At 38.0% G+C, this 23,383-nt stretch overlaps 1 long non-coding RNA gene across 1 annotated transcript; it reads right to left on the reverse strand.

The window, feature by feature from the left end:
• Positions 1-4,171: 4,171 nt before the first annotated feature.
• Positions 4,172-22,838, reverse strand: LOC132106262 (uncharacterized). The gene is made up of 3 exons (XR_009424092.1): positions 22,299-22,838; positions 17,269-17,424; positions 4,172-4,383 (listed from the first exon to the last, which is right to left on the reverse strand). It is a non-coding gene; the product is annotated as an uncharacterized LOC132106262 (long non-coding RNA).
• Between the last annotated feature and the right edge of the window lie 545 nt (positions 22,839-23,383).

Here is a 23,383-nt window from a genome sequence, read left to right on the forward strand (position 1 = left end):
CGCAATGGGAAGCTGAAGAATTGATCCCCAGTCATTATAACCGATTTCAAATGGTGCTAGATGACAGAAGAGACTCTAAGCACCAGAGGAAATCAGTCATCCTTTGGTGGGGAGAGATGGAGAAGGGGCTTCAGAGAACACAGTCCCTCTTTACTAGCCCTCTCAGGCATAGTTGACAGTTCAAATGAGGGAACGAGAAAGACAAATGCACACCACAGTTCCTATAAAGAAAGATAAGTAGGCAAATCCGAACACAAACTCTTCTATGATGTAGTCATACAATTAATAGCCTATGGTCTTTGTAAGCAACGTAGTCATTAAACCATTCTAAAACTTGTTGAATTCTAAGTGATCCCTGCTATTTTTCCCCACAAGCAAACACTATGCTATCTACATTTATCCATGCACAACAAAAGCCCTGGTTATCCTTGAACCTCATTTTGAAGAATTCAATTTTCACGGCATGTTTTCTAGATGAATTGTCTCAAGTTATTTGGTTGTATTTTGAGAAATTAGAAATTACAATTGAATTAAAGTTAGTTTAAGGTCCTGCGGCATATCATCATGCCATGTTATTGTGAGCTAAAACTAGAAAAAAATAAATAAAATAATACATAAATAATAAATTAAACTTTAATTACTAAAAATGAGAAGTGTTGCCTTGGTGAATAACTGAAATAAATTAAGTTTAATTACTAAAACTGGAAAAGGTAAACAGATATATATATATATATATATATATATATATATATATATATATATATAGAGAGAGAGAGAGAGAGAGAGAGATATCTATATATATATATATATATATATATATATATATATATATAAAGATCTAAGAACTACTAAAATTAACTACAATAAATACTAGTATTGTACATAAATACTAAAAATTTCTCATTGCTGTCACACATTTATAAATTCAATCCTCTTATATAATGCAAGATAATGCATCATATTACTTTTGTTCCTACTTCTTGCATCATTCACTGACATTACATCATGCAAAGATATCATCTCAAGATAATTAAGGCTTACAGAAACATCCAAAACAACATTTAACATGGATGTTTTAGTGAATAAATACTACTAAAATATCACCTACTTCAACTTAAGCTCAGTTTAAGTCATTACAACTCATTTTTGTTATATTAAATTAGCTTGATGTTATATTAAAATAACAGTTAAATGAAGTTGAAATTGGTTAAATGATTTACATGAATTAAAGCAGTGGAAAAACATATGTTGTCATGACTTATTTAACCCATTTTAACTTAAATTGAAAGTTTAAATATCTTGCAGCCAATTTGAATATACATACACATTTAAGGCAAATGAATAGAAATGTTTAACTTTAAGTTTTTTTTACAGTAAACAGCAGTATTTTCCTTGTGGGACTGGGCTGGCTTGTTCACACCAGATTCATTTGACTTCCAGCAGTTCATCAAGCACTTGAGGCAAACCATGAGCTCTATCTGGTTCTCCTGTCTTTCAACAGATGCACTTCCCTCACTTCTCTTGAAAAGCCACTCCACCCACTAAAGATTCCTTGTCCTTTTTTGTTATTCTTTGACTTCTCTTGGGATAGTCCATGGCTGGGAAACGTGATCCAGCAGCAATTCCCTCCCCAGGAACACTGATTTCAAATGGTGCTAGACACTGGTAGAACACATCTAAACCACCATGTGAAACCAGCATCCGGAGGAAGCGTCCAGGAGTGCGAAACAATCCCATCAGAAGTCCCTGTGTCACTGGCTGAGCTGATGATTAACGTAACAGGAAGAGCAAAAGGTTGAAATGGCAGTGGGCATGCTTTAACAGGAAGTGTCTGTCAAAACAAATGTCACGTCATGGTCACCATGGCGTTGTGGTTTTGAATAATGACGTCCAATGGTTTTCTCCATTGATACCAAGCTCTAGTTGTTGATCATTTGGATAAGATCGTGACCGCATCTTATTGCATAACACACACAGTGTGGTTTGATGTATGGTGTGTTTGTGTATAAATAGACCCTTGATTGCCCAGAAAGAATCCCTGCATCGGTTTTGTCCGTGGGAGGATGACATCAACCCTTTTTCAAAGGAGAACTGCTGGGAGATGGAAATTATGAGTCACTGGTAGATCTCTTAACAATGTCATCATTCAAAGTAGCCGTAAAACACGAAAAGGATTGGTCGCTCACCTACGGCCGGGCCAATGAAGGTCCTTGAAGTTAACTTGCGCACTTACCACCAACACAGCACTGACGTAATCTCAGGCCCACTCGGAAATGAATGTGTGGCAGTCATGGTGCGCTGTCTTAACTGCCGTGAAAAAGTGTAAAAATGTGCTCCTCTTTTTGTATCTCTCAGCCTATGGCTGATCGTGGTGATGTCATTGCTAGTCACCCTACCATCCATTAAATCATTGTCTCCATCTGTATGAGGAAATGTTATTATTTACATACTATTATAGTATTACAATTTTGAATTAGTTTATAGAGAGAGAGAGAGAGAGAGAGAGAGAGAGAGAGAGAGAGAGAATTTAGCTTTTATTTGTATATTTTCAGTTTTTACTTTATTTTTCATTTTGGTGAGTTTATGTTGCTTTTATCATTTTTATAAGCTATCTGCTTTATTTAGCTTTCATTTATTACAGTTTTAGTCATTTTTGTACTGCAACTTTTTTCCAGTTCTTTATTCTAATTTTTTACATTTATGTTTATCATCAAATATTATATATTACATAAATTATATAAAGTATTTTAATTCAGCTTTATTTGAATTAACAAAAGTAGTTTAACTAAAAGCACAGATGCAGTGCTGATTAATGTTAAAGGTGATGTGTGTACATTTTATTTTACTGTACTAAAGCATAAAAACACCATAATACATTTGCAGATATTCAGGAAACATGCTCACATACTTGTTTCTTTGAAAAACCCTGCTATAGCCAGTTATTCTACCTTGAAAATGTGCATTCCGAGGAACCTGATGAGATACTTGGAGACAGTTAACATAAAATTTTAATTACTCACAATTATGTCACTCCAAACCTGCATGACTTGTGGAACACAAGACATTTTTGTGACTTGACAAACTTTTTTTTTAAAAATATCATCTTTCTGTTCCCCACAAGATAGTAACTTATAGGTTTGGACAACATGAGGATAAGAAAATGATGACACATTATTCATTTTAGGTGATTTGTCGTCTTAAAACCTTAGGGTTAACAGCTATATTTAGGCTGAGAAATATGTTGTTGACTGCTTGTGCTTGGAGGAATGTCTGTTATTTTACTTCTATTTCTCACCAAGAATAATCAAGATGGCCTGTAGAAATATGCTGTACACTACGGTCATTCTTACTTTCTTTTTGCAGCCTGCATAAGTTCTCCTCTGAATCCTAAGAAGCCCACATATATTTGGCTTTCTGTGTATAATTACACACCTTATTATCGGTTTCTCACACCCTGGAACCCACATGAGGTGTCTGATTTAATGACCTAAGTCACTCAGCATGGATAAGAGGACAGAAATGCAGCCTTGATTTTCACACAAAGTGACAGTTAACCATCTTCAGTTAACCGGCGCTAGCTTTTGTGCTTCTGATTTGTCAGTTTAATTGGATAGAAAATATCATCTTGTATAACATGCACGATTTAAAATAGCACAACACCAGCAGCCGGCAAAGCTTATTAAAGGTCCTGTAAGCAATTCAGACTTTTTTCTACAGCTAGCTATTACTGAAATGGCTGTCCTGAGAAATCACAACTGTCTCTATAGCAGCACTATGACACATAACAATGTGACTATGGTCCGCTGAGGTTAGCCAGTTAGAAAACTTTGAGATGCCTCAATGTAAACCACAACTAGTGGCATGTGTTTGGAACAGGACAGTGGCTGATGGAGGAAGCATTTCAGAAGTTTATTTGGAAATAACGATTACCTCTGCAATTCCATTTAGTGCCACTACAGGTGAAAAAAAAATGCTTACACAGCTTTTTTTTCCTGAATGAGAGGAGAAAAATTATTAGTCACATAGGTCCAGAAATCTTTTTTGTGCTGATTGAAGGGAATATCTGCAGAATTCTGGGGAATGGATATGGTACATGATAAACATCATTATTTTGAATGTAATTTGATGACTTGAAAATTTCTTTGTATAAACCTTTCAAAAAATGATGTACCATATTCGGGGGTGAAAATATCTGAATACTTCTGGTCTAAATAACAGACATCACATTTCTATGGAAATGACATTCTGTGGGCAGAGACTACATGTGAACCTGGTAATAAACCCATCCCTAAAACACTGGTGTTATGATTTAATAGTAATCACTGATAGTGCAACTCACCAGATCCAATTCGAAAACCAGGTGTTGTACATTTCTCTGTAGTTCTGAAAGCAAACAGAAGAGGGCAGTGTTTCAGTACATCTCATCCAGCCCAGACACCCAGCAAAAACAGGGTAGAGCTGAAGGGACTCCTGCCAATTCAGTGAATACACAAACACACATGTGAGTCCTGCTTTCTGGTGTGTGTGTGTGTGTGTGTGTGTGTGTGAAAGCCCACCATGGAGGCGTTGTTCTTTGCACCCTGTCACTCCACTTCCTTCTCTATTCAATCCCAGGAAGAAACTCACAGAATCACAGAAACTCGCTATTGCACACACACATACACAGAAACCCACAAAAATGAATGGAACTGCATGATTGCCCATTGCTACCAGTGATGACATCAACCCCTCCCGTCCCGTTGCCTCCTCGGCCTGGTTTTAAACAGAGAATGACAAGGGCTCCTATTTATGTAACAACATGCTTTGAGCACGCTCTCTATCTCGGTTATTCACTCAACATGTTTCTCTCTGTTATCGATGCATTTTTTACTAGCCGAGTGCTGCCGCCAAAAAGGACAGCTAAATGTTTTCGCCTCTGCCAATGCGGGTGGGCGAACAGAAACCTATCCTCTTTGGTGGCTTGGCTTTAGCGAGCTCTGTAAATACGTGGCCCACACGTGAGTGTTTCTCACTGCTGGATCTGTTAGAGAGGCGGAGTGATGCTTCTTTATAGTGAGATTAATCAGCAAGAAGTGAAAATGTGATATGTTAACCCCATCTGACCTTTTACCATTAATAAACCTCTTCACATTTATTGGAAATGAAGCTGTTTTCTAATATTTACCTTGACAAAAAGGGGGGGGGGGGATTGCATGTGTTTTTTTTAAATCAAATTCATGGTATGAGCTTGCATTAGAGGAAGAAAAAACACCTCAATTTTATTTAGAAGCCCAAATTGAGCTAAAATATTCAATTTAGTGCAGTTATTTATATGACCAAAATTTAAGATGAAATTCTGATAGCTTGAAATGCTAAACAAGTGTGTGTGGCAGACTACTTACATTAAATGCATATAAATAACAGTTATCACTATTTCTCTATATTTAAATGTGTAATTTGATACCTTTTAACATGATTTTTTTAAAAAGATGATTTTTCAGACCAGTTAATAATTTTGAAATATTAATACCAGTTAAAAAATACTAATATATATATATATATATATATATATATATACACATACACACACGCATACACACACACACACACACACACACACACACACACACACACACACACACACACACACACACACACACACACATAATGGTTAAAACAGACATTATTTATATTCTTAATACACTTTCCTTATCTTATTGTTCCTAGTCTTTATCACTGCATATTATTTTAAATTATCTTTTTATGATCTTTAATCAAAATAACATTCAGAGCACGTCACCAAACTCTTTATTTTTCTTCCACAAGCTGCATATCCAAGCTCATCATCTTTTCCCAGTCTAATCAATTCCTGATGGATAAGTGCCGCCCAACATTCTTTCCTAATTTCACTGACAAATACATAAGATAATAAGTTGTTGGTTTTAAAAATACATTTTGTTGCTTTAGATTATTCTATAATGATGACTTAAAGGTCCCGTTCTTCGTGATCCCACGTTTTAAACTTTAGTTAGTGTGTAATGTTGTTGTTAGAGTATAAATAATATCTGTAAAATTCTAAAGCTCAAAGTTCAAGGCCAAGCGAGATATTTTATTTAACAGAATTCGCCTACAAAAAACGACCCGTTTGGACTACATCCCTCTAGTACCTGCAGTAATGACGTCCCTAAAACAGTTTTTTGACTAACCTCTGCCCACAGGAATACACAAAAAAGGGGGCGTGGCCTTGTTGCACTTGTTGAGCTGCGTTTGTCGCCATGTCGTCGAAACGCTGTTATTTTCATCTCTGAGTCCAATCACCTTTGTTTGGGCTTCCCAGGGACGCGTTACTTGGAGATTAATGGTTACAATTTATGTTTAACTCTGTTCCCGAAAATTTTAATCCACATGTAAAACTATGTGCAGCACATTTTGCTGAGGACAACTTCCTCAATCTCAATCAGTTTAATGCCGGATTCACACAAAGATTATTCCTGAAAGATGGAGCAGTTCCCTCTTTGTCTGAAGAAGGCGTTGTTTATGGACCACAACCGGTAAGTGTATTTTATTATTCAAGTTGGTGCGTTTAATAGTTTCTGTAACTTATTACACAAAGGGCAACGCTGTTTAACTTTGTTAAGATGTTAGGGCTGTGCAAAAAAAAAATCGAATGCGATTTTCATGCGCATCTCGTCAGTAAAAACGCTCCTGTGATTATAAGTACATCTCCAGCATGTGCGTTCTTTTACTGTCTATGGTTCAGATCAGGATTGCCAGGTTTTCAAAACAAATCCTGCCCACTTGCTTCTCAAAACTACTCCGAAACTAGCCTAATCGCGTTTCCAGGAGGGCAGCGTCCGCTCAGCTGGTGTTGAATCACAACACAGGAACCGCTGGCACAATCAGAGCTCGTTACGTATTTCTGAAGGAGGGACTTTATAGAACAAGGAAGTCATCAGCCCGTTTTTATGACAGTGAAAACAGCGGTATACAGATAGGTGAATTGTGTGAAAAATACTGTTTTTTTTACACGCGAAACATGAACACATGTTATATTGCACACTGTAAACACAAACTTCAAAAAAAGCATGAAAAACGGGACCTTTAAATAAAACCAGTTTATGATTTTATTTAGGTCATCTGACATATCTAACATTTATTATCCATAAAAGAGACTGTGGCTTGAGAACAACAGGCCAATGTGAAAACTTTTAAAAAAATCAGAAACAGCAAGCACTTCAGAATGTGCGTCAAAGCAGGTAATATCTGCCGACTGCTGTACATTTCATAAATGTATACTGCATACACACGCACACATCGGTGTTCTAGTTATTTCTCCATGAAACGTTTTAAACCCAACAGTGCGCTCTGCCCTACGGGATAGTGACTCATCACATTTACACCTCGATTAGTCCCACACACACTCTTTCTCAGCATAAATAAGTGCTTCACCAGACACTCTGCTGCCACAACACCATTCGATACTCATATAATTTGTCCTCATTATCACAAACTCTTCCCACTCTTTCACGGGGCAAGTAATTTGGCCTGTTTAAAATGAGTCTTTGCTGGTCACGATGTGGGGTTATGAGAGAAAGAGCGAGAAAGATGATGGAGGGATGTATGGATGTTTTAACTGATGGGTCAGACGTGAATCATAGGAAGCAGGTGTGTTTTATTTTAATCCTGTCAACTAAGTACACAAGCACAGTTTTGACTCACATTGACACAAGTGCACATGACCTTTAAATCATCCCAGAGCGGTAACTCGTTCTTGTAAATGGGTCCTCAAGTCTAAATAATTAAACCAAAATGATTAATCACATTCAAAATAAGTTTTTTTTTTACGTAATATATGTATGTGTGCTGTGTATATTTATGAATATATATTTATATTTATTCATTTAGCTGACGCTTTTATCCAAAGCGACTTACAATTGCTAGATATGTCAGAGGTCGCACGCCTCTGGAGCAACCAGGGGTTAAGTGTCTTGCTCAGGGACACATTGGTGTCTCACAGTGGATTCGAACCCATGTCTCTCACACCAAAGGCGTGTGTCTTATCCACTGCACCACCAACACAATATATAAATACACACACATCAGTGATGCGCGGGTTGATCCGAAATGAGCGGGGCCTGCGGTCACCCGCGGTTACGAGTCATCCAAAAATATTTTTTATGATAATCGGGTCGCGGTCGGTCGGGTCGTTTGAAATAACTTTGTAATTTATATAGTACTAGACACAATTGAAAAAATACATAGGCCTACACTTTATTGGCTGAATAACTGGCGCGAATAGAGTGACCACCTGTCCCGCTTTGTTGTACTGTACAGCAATTTTACCCTTTGTCCCGCCTCATTCAAATTGAGCATCTGTCCCGCTTTTTCATTCGACCCTAATAAATACACGGATAAGTCCATGGGCGTACTGTTAACTTGGTCCAATAGTCTAGAGGAGAGCAATAAAAGTTTTAGTCGATAGGCTGAGTCGTACGTCAATCAAACTGTTGAGTGGTGCACGAACGCCTCCTCAAGAATCTCAAATCTCAAGTTCGGTCAGGTTAAGCAGCCATGGCCAGTGTGGCCACGAAAAAGAGAAGATGCACTTTTAATAGCGAATTTACCGCTACATAGCCTACTCTTGGTTAAGACCTGTAGATGGCAAAGCAGAGAGAGCTTTTTGCATTTTATGCAAAAGCAGTTTTTCTGTGGGACATGGTGGAGAATACGACGTGAGCGACATGGTGCATGTGAGTACCACAGAAAAAAAGCACATCATCAAGAAACATGCAAATCGGTGCAATCGTTTTACAATAAACCAAATGACCCACAGTCTGACAAAGATTGGGCAGCAGAAGTTACGAGCATTTATCATGCCGTACATCACACACATTCATATCGCTCTGACTGCAGTAACAAGTTAGCCCCAGTAATTTTCCAGATTCTGAAATAGCTAAGAAAAAAACTGTAGAAACTTTGGGTGATATTTTGGGACAGGTAGTGTCTTAATCTTTTAGTCGGTGGGTTTAAAAAGAAATATAGGCAATATATTACAGAAAGCTTGAAATGTCTACTTTTAAACGAACATATTCAAACCAAAATAAATAGGCTACTCTCTGATTATGTAATCCATATGAAATGTGCATTTCTCTCTGGTGTTCATGGCGAGTCTGCATCGTCAAATTCATCTTTGCAGCGACACAGAAAACACCAGTTTATTACAAAACAATTAAATGAGTCCTTGCTAATTTAAACACATTCATAATCATTACTTTAACCGGTTCTTTGTGGCAAGCCTTATGTGTGCGGTCATAACGCTTATTATAGGCTATAGTCTATTTAAGTAATTAAATTAATATAACGGGGCGAAGCATTTACTACTTTTAAAAAATGCGGGTCAGGAAGCGGGTCGGGTACAATATTTTATTTTTATTTTTTTGCGGTCCGAGTTGCGGGCGGGTTAGTTGAAAACATCGGTCGGGTGCGGGTTGTTTATACATTGACCCGCGCATCACTGACACACATGCATGTGTATATATAAAAAAAGTTTTTTTGTTTTACCTTCATCCTGATTATTTATAGACATTAAGGGGCGGTGCTGACCCGACACCACTGTCGACTAAAAGAGGAAAATGTTATGCGTTTTGGTTGTTCATTTGCATGACAACCATGTTTTGTGGGCCTGAAATCACAAACTTTTGAAAACGGGTTTCAAAGTTTATGTGTTTGAAATCAATACTGTTATCATGTCCGCAGGGGCGCTGCACAAGATCCCGGGCCCTATGCATAGGCAGTCCTAAGGCCCCCCCCTGAAAATATATATTCCAGAAGGGCCCCAGTCCGACGCCCCTGCGTGTCCGTGTAAACTACAAAAACACAAATTTGTGAAACCTGTGATGTTGTAGGTATATGTATTATGTGTAGCGTTTACAAAGTAACATCGCCAACTACTGGCCTGGCATGCATAATGTTTTAAGTTGTTTTCGCAGATCTGTGTGAATTGGAATTTTGACAGTTTCCATTTTTAGCACATCGCTGTCATGTAAACATACTCTAAATATCCTCTGTGTGGCCTGACCGCACACTGCAGGTGCCCGTCTAAAGCCCTGCAGAGAGACACACATGATGACAGCCAGATTCTCTCTGTAAAGACTGAGATGAAAAGAACAGCATGAGACGGAACGGTTTTAACACTGCTGTGTGTCTAGTGAGAAGTTAATGCAGATCAGTCAATAGAGTTCAGCGTGATGTTAATATGGCTTAGAATGCTCTCCTGAGTTCATGCACGGGGCACGGAGAGTGATGGCTATAATGGCAGCAGGTCACACACTCATTCCCTCTCTCTTCCTTTCTTAATGAGAAGCTGTTCTGAAGCAGACTGCTACCTATTAATAAATCAAGGCTGAAAAGTGGTGCTACCGTGTGAGTTTTATTAAAACCACATGATGTAAGAATTGCTGCAACACACAGCAAAGAAGTAAAAAAAAAAAAATTATACACACACACACACACAATTGGGTCATAAAGTCTAAGGAAAACTTAGCATTTTTGTTATGCATTAGATTTATTTCAAAATATATCAGATTTTAATTAATTTTTTTTGTCACTAAACAAAAATATGTGACAGTTTAGAATTATTATTTCTTATTCATTTTACACAATTTTTAATATAAAAATATATTTCAATGTCATTAAACTCTATTTCCTGTTTAAGGTAATGGTTTCAGAGTTTTCGACTCACCTGTATATATTTTTGAAGGAGCAGATTTGTGTAAACACATAGCTATACATAATGCAACACATTGCTTTCATAATAACCAAAGTATGTTTTTCCCTCTTAGTCTCCTGGCATTATCCTCAGCCGTTTTGGCAGTGCATAGGTCCAAAGCATGCTTTTGGTACGCGAGTTCTCCGGAATTCTTGCACATTTCTTAGGGAATTTGAGACATCTGGCTGTTCCTTTTGATCTATTTACAGGAAGAGGCTGAACTTTGGCCCGCTTGTGAACGCAGTGTGACATAGCCACGGGAGAATGTTCCTTTCTGGGCAAAAACACAAACAACCTTAACAACCTTATCAGAAGAGTGGGCCAAATTTAGAGCCCGAGTAAATAGCCTAGGAAAACAGAGCAGAAAGACAGAATAATAATGTAGGGAGAAAGTGAGAGTTTCCAGGAACCATATTTGAAAGGACAAGCAAGTATATCCACTCATACCTGTCTCTGTTCCTTTTTGACACCAACAAACAAACACGTAGTCTGGACCGATAGGCTATATCGATTTGCAGTATGACATAAGAGAAAATGATGCAAACCTGAGTCACGTTAAACACAGGGAGCCTTTTAATTACAGCTTGCAAACTGTGCTTGTTTGTTTTTGGTATACCACTTCAGTTGAACCTATGTATAGCAACACTTGACAAATAAGAGATTCTACCAAGTGGATTTTGAGGAAGGAGGAAGAAAATTATAGTGACCTGTGAATACAAATTCCCAGGACGTCCTGAACTAAATGAGCTGTTCTGAGAAGCGCTCCTGGGAAACTCAGCCTGCGCTCATCTGGAATGGCCTTGCCAACAGAAACACCACTGCGCAAATCAGTAATTTTACATTTCCTCACTGCAGTGTGTGGTTTATTACGCATGTCCGCTCTCTGATAACCTATAAACCGCCATTACCTGCTCTCGCACACACCACACTCACTCTGATGCAGCGTTTACCAGACAGTTTTATTCTGAATGATTTCTCTGTGAAGAAACCTGGGATTAAAAGACTAGTTCACCTCATGTTGTTCCAAACCTGTGTGGCTTACTTTTTTCAGCACAAAAGGAGATGCTCAGAACAATGTTCACCATGCTCCCTTCAGTACTGTGAAAACAATTGGGTATATTTGTATTTGCGTATATTATAGAGCTGTGAATCGATTTTGGTGATTAATCAGAACTAATCATGTTACGTGCAATGAATCATGATTAATCTCATAATACTTGCTCTGCACAATAGTGTGCAAATAGAACTCTACTCCCAACAAATGGGGAGAAACATTAGCATAGCCTCTGGAAGAGAAAAGGGTGCTGTATTAGGGCATTAAACAGTTCACGATTATCACAGAAATTAATGCATTCATTGCCACGGTCCTTTAAATATGACGTTTATAATCAATGACATGATGCATTAACCTTTTTTTTTTTAAGTCTGAATCAGGGGCATATGATATCCCCGAGGAGGCAAGGGAGGCAGAGCCTTTACAGAGAAAATAAATAAAAATGCAAACATGACAAAATATTACTTAAAGCATATAAATAAATAAAAAATCTAAAGTAAAACTGTCCAACAGCGACACTAGCAGGAGTCCAAGTGTCTTGCTACCCCTGAGCCCAATGAGTTTTAACAGACCCCCTAAAGCTTGTGATGTGTTTAGTGGGGTGTTATTGAAAATCCTGGAAATGCATGTGAGAGGAGGAAATGCCTCCATTGCGATATAATTGGATATGACAGGATATACAGTAATCGGCTATGATTGGTTCTTGCAATAAATCCTGTTTTTTATGTTAGCCTATAATAGTAAAAGACTTAAAGAATACAAAACATATGTACTGATTATTTGTCGCTTTTTTGTCCATTTTGTAACTTTACAGCGTTTGTAATAGGAGCAGCATGAACATTCTTCTAAACATCTCATTTGGATTTTAATGGAAGAATGTTTTAAAATTCATGTCAATTTTTATTTTTGGGTAAATTAACCCTCTACATACCTTGCTGTGGTGATGTCTGACGAGATTGAACCAGCAACCTTCTGATTACCAGTCCTATGTTTCAACCACCGCACCCTAAGAAGAGAGGCTGCGAATAACCACAAACTCAACACAGTGTGTAAAGATCATCACGATTATATTTAAACCAACACCGTTTTCCGAGAAATGACACATTCCTGTCTGTGAGGGAATAGCTTCTTGGAAGTCTCATAGGCATGTATGCATAATTGAATAAGTACCATGAGTCTTAACTGACTCACGGCTTGCCATTGGCTACGGCTCACGTAACTCAGCATTCCCCCCTCAATCTTTAGGGATGTCTGTTACCCCCCCAGTTTACAATGCACATTTGTTCTTCATTTCACTGCACGTGCGCTGAAGCGTACTTCCTCTGACTCACGCCGCAAACAAGCCTTAAATCAGATCATCTGTCAGAGGGTTCATCTCAGCGGCGATTAACAGCAAAGGAAAAAAAATAACTCTGCCGCAGTTGTCTGTGTGTTGTTCACACAGTCTTTGCTTTGATGGCTTGTCAGCGGCATGGGGTCAGCCTTCCAGCAAACCACAGGGGCGAGTCATAAAGCAGAGATATCTTAACAGAGGGCCCAGGGCCAAGGCTGCTTCCCAAAACTGAAGTGCTGGAGATAAAAAAAAAAAAAGAAACGTATTACAGTAAACGTGACTCTTTTTCCCAGAAACCTAGTATGGGGCCCCAGTGACATTACAGTTCAGCGCACATAACAGAAACGCTCTATTGGGAGTTGCATTGTGTGAGGTGAGATGAACACTCAGTCAGGCTAATTATTGTGTGTGGGTAAAAACCCCAAACAAATCAATGTCTGCTTATATATTTAACAGCTAATACTACAAGTTTTCACACTTGAGTTCTTTTTAAATGAAAAGCTCAGAACCCCAGTGGACCAAAAGTGAACTGAGTCAAGAATCAAGGTTTTCTTTGCATTCAAACTATACTTGGCCTTTAAAGTGGGGTCGGATCTTATTACAGTACATTTTATTATTATTTCCGAAAGAAAAGATAATTAATGTTTTTAATCAATTTAAAAAATCTTTTAAGTTAGAGAATGGATAAATGTTGGATATTTAGAGGATGGATGGATATTAGATAATGGATTGATATATGGATGGACAAATATGGTTGGATGGATATAGAGGATGGATAAATGGGGAAAGAATGAATGGATGATAGATGGATGGATAGATGGATAGATACTGTAGCTAAATTGATAGACAGATATATGCATGGAATATAGATACTACAGAAAGACAGATGGATAGATACGTGGATATTGTAGACAGATGTATAGATAGATGGACAAACAGATTACATGCCAACTATAGAAATTTGAATTTAATTTGATATTTTTCTGCATATTTAATAAATTAACTTTAGCATTCAAATGTCAACCAGGGTAGAAACACGTTTAATTTCCCTGAATGTATTAACTGTTAAAATTGCAATTCAGTAAATTTAAGCTCCAAATGAACTTCATATGGGGTGTGTCTGATTAATACTGAGAACTGAATCCCCATAATACACCTCGGCAGTTGTAAACTCCCATTGCTGAGTGCTTGAAACCTTAAAACAGCTCTGACGTATGCTAGTTTTGTGAATTAGGTTACCACCTACATCTTGTTACATTACGGCCGCCTGATAACATCTGTGCAAGGATGAAACTAAGTCTGCCAAGGATAGACACTATCAAAGACATGCAATATAAAACAGAACGTCTGCCTGCACGGTTATTACCTTCTGGATAATTGTAGCCTGTCTTTTAACCATTAGACTGATGACTCATCTGTGTTTTCAAATGGTCTACAACCTCATTCCCCTCTCTCTGAGTGATTACTTTCAGCACCAATCCCACAATGACGTCTTGCTTCAATAACTTTTACAGATCTGGCATCGATTAATAACACCACAAAACAGGTATGTTTTTCAATCTCTCTCAGCGATAAATGAATAATAAGAGGTTGTTTAATGACGGTATGCTGATGAATGCAGGATATTGATGGGTTGTGCTCTAGATAAAAGATTAAAACATTTAATTCATTCAATACAATCTTGACAGTCTGAGGCTAGAGAGAGAGTGTGTATGTCAAGGCGGAAACATTAATCTAGCTTTCAAGAGAAAGCCAGAGCATCACGTCAGCCACGGACTGCAGTGTATTTCATTGTCCACTGGCACGTCATGCGCATGCTAAATCGACGCTTCCTTAATGTCATGTTTTGAGAGGGCAAAGTCCTTATCCAATGAGACATGAAATATGATTAAGCTCATAACAAACACTGGCAAAATGTGGGATAATTTTTTTTAAAGATTGAATTGTGGTTGTATTTCTTCCTCTGAAAGAGCCCGAGTCATGGTTTTATAGGGCCATTAACAAACAAACCAAGCCCATTTTTTACCCAGCTACCTACTGACCTCCACAGAACAATGTACTTAACCCTTGTGCTGTGCTGATATTCCCTTTGATGTTCCCAGTCCAAAAAAAAAAAAAAACTAAAGCTTGGAAGTTTCAAAGCTTGGAACATATCAAAACTCATTTTCTTTAATTTAGCACAGGTTTTGTATTTCTTTTTGGAACTGATTGGTTGTAGGCCTCATTTATTTGAACTGCATATCAGTTTTTGAGTGAAAAAAAAGCATTATTTTTGGATAATCTTGACAATGTTCTTTCTACACCGGAAAGACATAAACTCAGATCAATCAATTAGATCCAAATCAACTGTTCAATCAGTTCCAAAAAGAAAAACACACTCTGAGTAATAGAAAGAAAACAAGTTGATAAAAAGATTGAATATATTACTTGAAAATAATATATCATAACAGGAAATTTTATAAACAATTTTATGTAGGTTAGTTTTTTTTTTTAAATCCGGGAAACAGCGAGTGTAACAAGGTGGAAATATGGAGAAAAAATACATACATGCATAAATGAAAATTCTATTCAGGTCATAATTTAGTCTTGTGGTTTGTGTAGCCCCGCCCACACTAAAATCTAATTTGTCCAAAATCTTCCTCCATACAACAGTTCCTTATATATTTTTCTATTGTATTATATAAATATTCCCACTGGCTGTGAAAGTGTCACATTGCAAAGTATTTCCACTTATGTTGTGGAAATATATATATATATATATAGAACAATTAAAATAAACAAACAAAACAATAACATAAAAATATATAAATAAATAAAATGTATTAAGAAAACATTTTTTTTCCACAAAAATCATGCACATTTTTATATACATAAAACAATAAGAAAGTTCAGATACCTTGTTGATGCATTTTTCCTTTAAATACACTGTAATCCAGCCATTTCAGGAGGATTACCTGACATACAAAGCCAAAGCCCGGAGGCATACCACAGAAGAAACACACAAACACCACACGCACACTCTCCTGTGTTTGCTCTGCCTCACCATTGGTCACTAAAGCAGTGATGTAATAATGTCTTGTCATTTTCTCAGAGCTTGAGTAGGAAAAGCCAATTATTGTAAGTTCCTCCAAAGTTACTCAACTCCACATCGCAAAACTTGTTTTCTACAATCTTCCCGAGGGCATATTTTGTCTGCATAGCGAAGTGCACACACATTCACCTCTGTTTGCCCAGGACCACATGGGAGAAGAGGTGTGACACATTGGCACGTACGTCAGAGTTACAGCTTGATCTTACGTTGACATCTTATTTTCTCTCTCCATTTTACAGCTTTATTCACCTTCACGTTAGGCCTGACTCGCTGTTAAACTTCCACCGTTTCTGCCGTCACACACAAAAGCATACAGCCGGAGCAGGTATTCTCTCTACGTCAATGCACTGAGACGTGGCACTGCACTGGAATGGCTAACAGCTGCCCAGATTGAGTTACCTTCCTTTTGACGTACTTTCAGCTCTCAGTTTCTGTCCGTCTCTCTCTCTCTCTCTCTCTCTCTCGCTTTCTCACCCACACATACACACAATTTGTTCCTTATCTGTCCAACACAATATTTCCGGAGCCTACTGAGCTGCCTGGCTAAACAGGGCATCATAGTCGTGGTCACAACAGATTTTGCCAAAAATCAAAGGCAGCATCACAAGAAAAATAACGCAATCCCAGTTTTGACAAGCTCATTCGATCCCAAAAAAAATCCAAGATGGTGGGATGAGTAAAACAGACTTCATTCAATACTGAAAAGTATAAAAATTTAAGTTAAAATGGATTGTTTACCTGTATTTTTATATGCCGTTAGCTTAGCAACATGCAAACATCAAACTCTTGGAATTTCACTTTTTTGTGCTTCACATTTAGTGCTATGCTGAGTAGCAAGTTGAGTTGATGTTCATGTAAAACATTCAAATTATTTCTAATGAGGGTGCTACCTTTGAAATCGTTTGTGTATGTAGCTCACCAGGTTTTGGGACAGAGCTAATCTCTGACTTATTTCTCCCACACTCACATAATCATTGGTACATCCACAAACACACATCGCAGTTTCCAACAGCCATACCTGTCATTTTAGGATTACATCTTACCTTAACTTGGATAACGCGCCCTAGGCAGCATTCGTTCACACAGATAGCTTCTTTAGCAGGTCTTACAGCATTTAAAGACATACAGGCATCCCTCCTAAGCTCCAACCGCCCCGTGACCCAGAAAGCACCTGTCCCAGGACCACCAATACAGTCGCACTGGAAAAGTAAAGAAAAATATACATAAAGATTGCGCTCTATAACAGAGGGTGCGTATCTGTAAGCCCTCCCAATCACACACAGACGCACACACAAATACATAAATAACACACCCTTAAGAATAAAATCTGAAAGAAATCTGAGAAATCTGGCACTCCTATAAAGGAAGAGAAACTCTAGCTCTTGTCCTCTCGCTGGCACTGGTGCTGTTTCTTCAAAACACAAACCCCCGTAAGTGCACACAACCGTGTAAAATCCAAGAGTTCACAGAGTCAACATTACTATGAGACTTGTAGCCAAGATTCAGGCTGGAGTTTGGGTGGTATTGGTGAGATTTGGGCTCTACAGGTGTGCAAGTATAGCTCACACTTTTCACAATGGTCCCATTAGCTATGACAAGACCTATAGAGGCCAATAGAAAAGATAAAGCTTGTAACTCAATTGTGTCTCATAGACAGCACTGAGATTACAGAGAGTAAATGGAAACTTGCTGGCTAAAAATGAAAACTATAATTTACCACACAGTTTACAAGCCTATTGAACTGTCTTCTGTGAAACACAAAGATATTTTGAAAGCTAAAAGGGGCTACAACACTGGACCTTACTGACAAAAAGCCATAAAACATTATCTTATTTTTGGGTGAACTGTCCCTTTAAATCAGATTTGTCACCTGTTAACTTCATATTTTTCTTAGTATATCTCACTAATGTCTCAAATTATAATGTCACTTTACTCAAGTCTGTAATCATGTTTTTCATCAAATTTCTTTTCAAAAGTTTAAATTATCATTAACATACACTGCCGTTCAAAAGTTTGGGATCAATTGGACTTTTAATGTTTTTTATGGAGTCTCTTATGCTCATCAGGCCTTTATTTATTTGATCAAAAATAAAAAAAACAAAAAACAAAAAAACAGTAATATTGTGAAATATTGCAATTTCTAATATTGGTTTCCTATTTTAATATACTTCAAAATATAATTTTTTCTGTGATGCAGCTCTAATTTCATCAACCATTTCATTTGCAACATTGATTAAAAATCATCATATTAGAATGATTTCTGAAAGATCATGTGACACCGAAGACTGGAGTAATGATACTGAGAATTTAGCTTTTCTTCACAGGAATAAATTATATTTTAAAGTATATTAAAACGGAAGACAATTATTTTAAATTACAATAATGTTTCACAAAATTAAATTTTTCCTGTATTTTTAATCAAATAAATGCATTCTTGATGATCAAAAGAAGCTTCTTTATAAAACATAAAATCGCACTGATCCTAAACATTTGAACAGCAATATACATTCATTTTTAAGAATTATAATCATAACATATCACAACAAATTGTTAATTTGTGTCTTTTTATCTCTCCTAAGTCATTTAAAAGTAGCAAACTGACTCAACAAAACAGACTTTAAGTCTTCTGAGTGATAAAAGAGCAATAACATCCCTCAGTCTTCTAGATTTCCCTAATACACACACACACACAAACACAGATATTCCTCACCTGCCTCTTTACTCATTCTCATTCAGCTTTGAAAGCTAAGAAACATGGCAGCATTTAAATGTCGACCCGGTCACACACTCCACTCACACTCAAACACTGAGTAACTATAATAGTGGCACCCAAGCCTGTTACCGTGGAGACCAGGGAGGAGAGGGAGTCTGCTTCACTCCTGAATCTTTTGCGGCCCTCTTTGTTCCAACTGTGCATAACACATTCGTCTCCTAACTCATTTTCAACACTCATACATATTGTAGAATGGAAAAACCATTGACCAGCAGCCTTTTTTGTCCTGATCTTGCAACATTAAAACTATCATTGATTAAACCCAGGCCTGACCTAGAATATTTCAGTGGCAGTGACATCACCTGTCGACGTCAGCACAATCTCATTACAGCCTGTGGTGATTAAGGCACCTATTAGGGCTGAAATATGAGTTAACATGGCGCTAATGAGCGTGAACTTTTCAGACACTCCTACCATGAATCAGCACAGCAGATAGAATAAGGCCTTCAAGAATGCAAACACACACAAAGTTACTGTATGCAAATATGTGCTCTTTCAACTAGGGCTGCACGATATTGGGAAAAAATTACATTGCGATATTTTATTTTTCTGCGATATATAGCGATATGAAATCTAATCTATTTTTTTCTTACGAACAAAAATGGGGTAAGCACACTAACATTCTCATTTTAAATGATTTAAACATCGACACCATCGTGTAGATTGATTAATATGCGCGATGGAGAGAGAGCCTAACAGCGCTCGTGTTGTTTGAAGACTTTGAGCGTGCGGCCGGGGCTCGCTCTCTCTCTCTCGCGCGCTCTTTCTCTCACGCTCTCTCTCGCACGCGCTCTCTCTCTCTCGCGCGCTCTCTCTCGCGCGCTCTCTCTCTGGCCCATACAGTTAATGAATAAATGATCAACTACAACAGCCTACATCGCACATCCTGCGATGTGACTATCGTGGATTCGTACATCGCGATGTCGATGCTTAAACGACACATCGTGCAGCCCTACTTTCAACAGTACACTGTCATATGTACACAGTAAATGAACTTCTGGTGACGCATTATGGAACAACTATGCAATATGGTACCAGTCAAAACTTTGAACACACCTGACTGAATTTGCTTCTCTCATTCTTAAAGAGACCGTTCATCCAAAAAATGAAAATGGTGCCCTTTTCTCCATACAAAGTCAGTGGGGTCCAAACCTACATTGTTTTGGATGCCAATGTCACAATCTCTAGCTGGAGTGCCCATGAGCTCTGCCAGAGGGCAACCCATCCTCCCATCCTCCCTTTACCACTCACCCCGGACTGGGACTGCCTGGACACATCATCAATTGCAATCACCCGTCATGGATCTCATCATCAGTTCACAGCTGTCTCACATTAGAAGGACTTTAAAAGTAGCACACACACTCTCTAGGCGTTTCTCAATGTCAATGATACTTCCTTGGCAGGACTGGTCCTTCCAAGTCACTTCCTTCAGAGGCTAGGCGAGACTCCTCTTAAGCATTCAGAGAACACGTAAATGGAACAGGCTAGCAAGTGCACGTAATTGCGTCATTACGTCAGTGAAAAGGTCCGTTTGAATAATGCTGTGAATGGTATCGTTAAATTACTTTGGACAACTTAACTAGTTATTTATAAAAGAAATGCCGTTGACGCAACCAATTGTTAAATGACAGGTCCGGTTCAGTTAACCATTTGTATTTGTATAATTTACAATATCAATATGGTAGTAATTTGTACTGGCATTTAAAAGTTAAACTTTACTTATATTTACTACAGTTATAACAAATGTTTGGTAACGTAAATAAAAACCGTTAACGCTCCGACTCCGCTAACGTTCGACATTTTTGAATTTTTGAACAATATAGCAAAGCTTGTGCGCATAGGATTGTGGGTGATTTGAGAGCGCGAAGAGCGCGGAGGATACACATATGCATCCTTTCCTGTGTATGGGATATTCTTCGAACGAAGGACTCAGTCCTTGGTTGAAATTCCGAGGATCCTCGACATTGGAACGGTCCTTCGACGGATGTCGATGACGTAGCATCCTCGAAATACTGGCTTCCGAGGATCCTTCCTTGACATTGAGAAACACCGTCTGACTATGATGGTGATTGAATGTTTAGCTTCCATTGTCCTTCCTGGTTTTCTGATTATCGTGTATTGATTCTGGACTATTTCCTTGTTTTTGATCGTTTGCTGCCAGCCCTGACCATCGCTTGTTTATCTGGATTACTCTTTTGCCTTGTCCCTGCTGTTACTGTTTGCTGTTTCTGGACCCTGCCTGTTTTGACCACGCTCTCTTTTAATAAAGCCTGCAAATGTATCCCCTCTCGGTTGTCACCCCTCCTATGTTACACCCATAGAGCGCCACTTTATTTCAAAATATCTTCTTTTGTGTCTCACAGAAGAAACAACATCATACAGATTTGGAACAACATAATAATAGAATGCTTCATAATTTTAATGAATTTACTATAATTGTAAATTGTAGAAATCAGTAATACATAAGAATAAGAAGGTTTGTCCAAACTATTGACTGATAGTTTGTACGTGGGTGGTGATAAAGATGGTAATAAAGCTGATAAAGTTTTACAGGTGGGCAGGTGGATGTAATGGGTCAAGGTGCGTCCTGGGCACACCTACAGCTGCATTCAGCAACAGTTGTTCTATGAGCCAAAGCGTGGGCAGATGTCACAAGGCAAACCAACACAATGAATAAAATGCAACTTATGTGCATGACAAAATGAGATCGAAAGAGAAAAAGAAAAACTACAAAAACCTGATAGTCATTCAACAGTCTTAGTGGAATCATCCCAAGCAGGAACCGGTATTAAATACTTTACATAGTTCAAACTGTTCTATAGGAATGCACTTTGACATTTCTGAAAGCAGGCTTTATTTGAAACTATACTTTGGAAATGTTTGTTTACATTTCTAAAAGTAGTCTGTAAGGTTAGTTAAATTATGCTCAGAATAAAATAACATTAAATTTGAAACAAGCTGAAAAACATTACCTTAACGTTCTTGTTTTAGTTTCTATTCCTGTAGCTCAACTGATGCAAACAGTATTTAGATCATAAGATGGATTTTCTGGGTAGACTCATACTGAAAAGATAAACCTGTGAGTCACATTGTATATTAGTATCTGCTAAAATAATCTGGTAAGAAGTGTACTGTTTTTTGAGTTAAACACCAACAAGCTACTTATTTGAATGCCAGTACACCTGTAGGCTGAAGCCCAAGAAACACACTGCTTTGACACCGGCCACAAGCACACCATATCTCAGTAAAAGCTTCAACATCACCGATTAATGTTTTACTGATTTTAAAAGTAACACTCACTGTCACGCAGACATCTCCTGACTTCATTCACCATCCAACAGCAACTGAGAGAATCCAATAAGTTCCTGCGAAGGAACCTTGCTGCTCTACTTTCCACAACAGAGTGATCCAGAGCAACCTCTCCTGTTACTTTCACTCACTGCGTCTGTGTGTGTGTGCGTGTTTTGCACAGTCATATACGACACATCCAGTCAAGCGATTCCTGCCAAGTGAGTCCGCAGGCAAGCCAATCTCACTTTGTCTCTCTTCCTCCTCCCTCGCCTCTTCTCTCTTAGCCTCTCTTTCAGTAAATGCTTCATTTGTCTTCAATCAGGCACTAATTCATTTTTTTAGCCGCAGTACTAATGAGGCCACTGGGGTGTGCTGTTTCACAAGTTTCCTTCGAAAACAAGCTATTGGTTACGCAGGAACATTGTTTTGAGGTTGAGGACACATCGCTTTGAGGTTGCTGAGAGGAAAAGGGAGGGCCCAATTGAAATGGATGAGCTCAATCAAAAACAACTTGTCACCGCAACAGATGTTTTGTAGAAAAATTTCTTTTTTTCACCACACTTGCAGCTTGTAATTATTTGGAAAGCTTGAGGGAATTTTTTGCCCAAACTAGTTGTAGAATAAACACTGCTGCTTCAGTAAAAACTAATGAGCTGTAGTTCAGAATCAGAAGGTTCCTTTGCAAAATTCAGTGCACGGAGAATTCATTATGGCAATACAGGAATGCTTATAACCTGAATTACACATCAAGCGCAATGCTCATAACACGCAACCTAACCTAGATTAGTAATTTATTCACACTGAAAGTGGAACTTATCAGAACATTTCAGATAGGCCTACACTTTTTTTAGCAGAATTTGTAACCAATGATGTTTATAGTGGGTGGGGCTACATAATTAGAACCCAATTAAGTGACAGAACATTCTGTTGCTCGTGACTTCATGCTTTTGCGGCTAGCTTTATGTAACGCTTGGTTTGGAAACTGCATAACATTTATTCAGATCACAAGTATGCAGTGAAAATGCAAATGCAAAATAATACATGCTTAATTAGTTAACTAAAAAAAGAAAGGCACATGACCTTCCCGGCAGAGT

The sequence above is a fragment of the Carassius carassius genome, chromosome 26, assembly GCF_963082965.1.
Source record: "Carassius carassius chromosome 26, fCarCar2.1, whole genome shotgun sequence".
Lineage (NCBI taxonomy): Eukaryota > Metazoa > Chordata > Actinopteri > Cypriniformes > Cyprinidae > Carassius > Carassius carassius.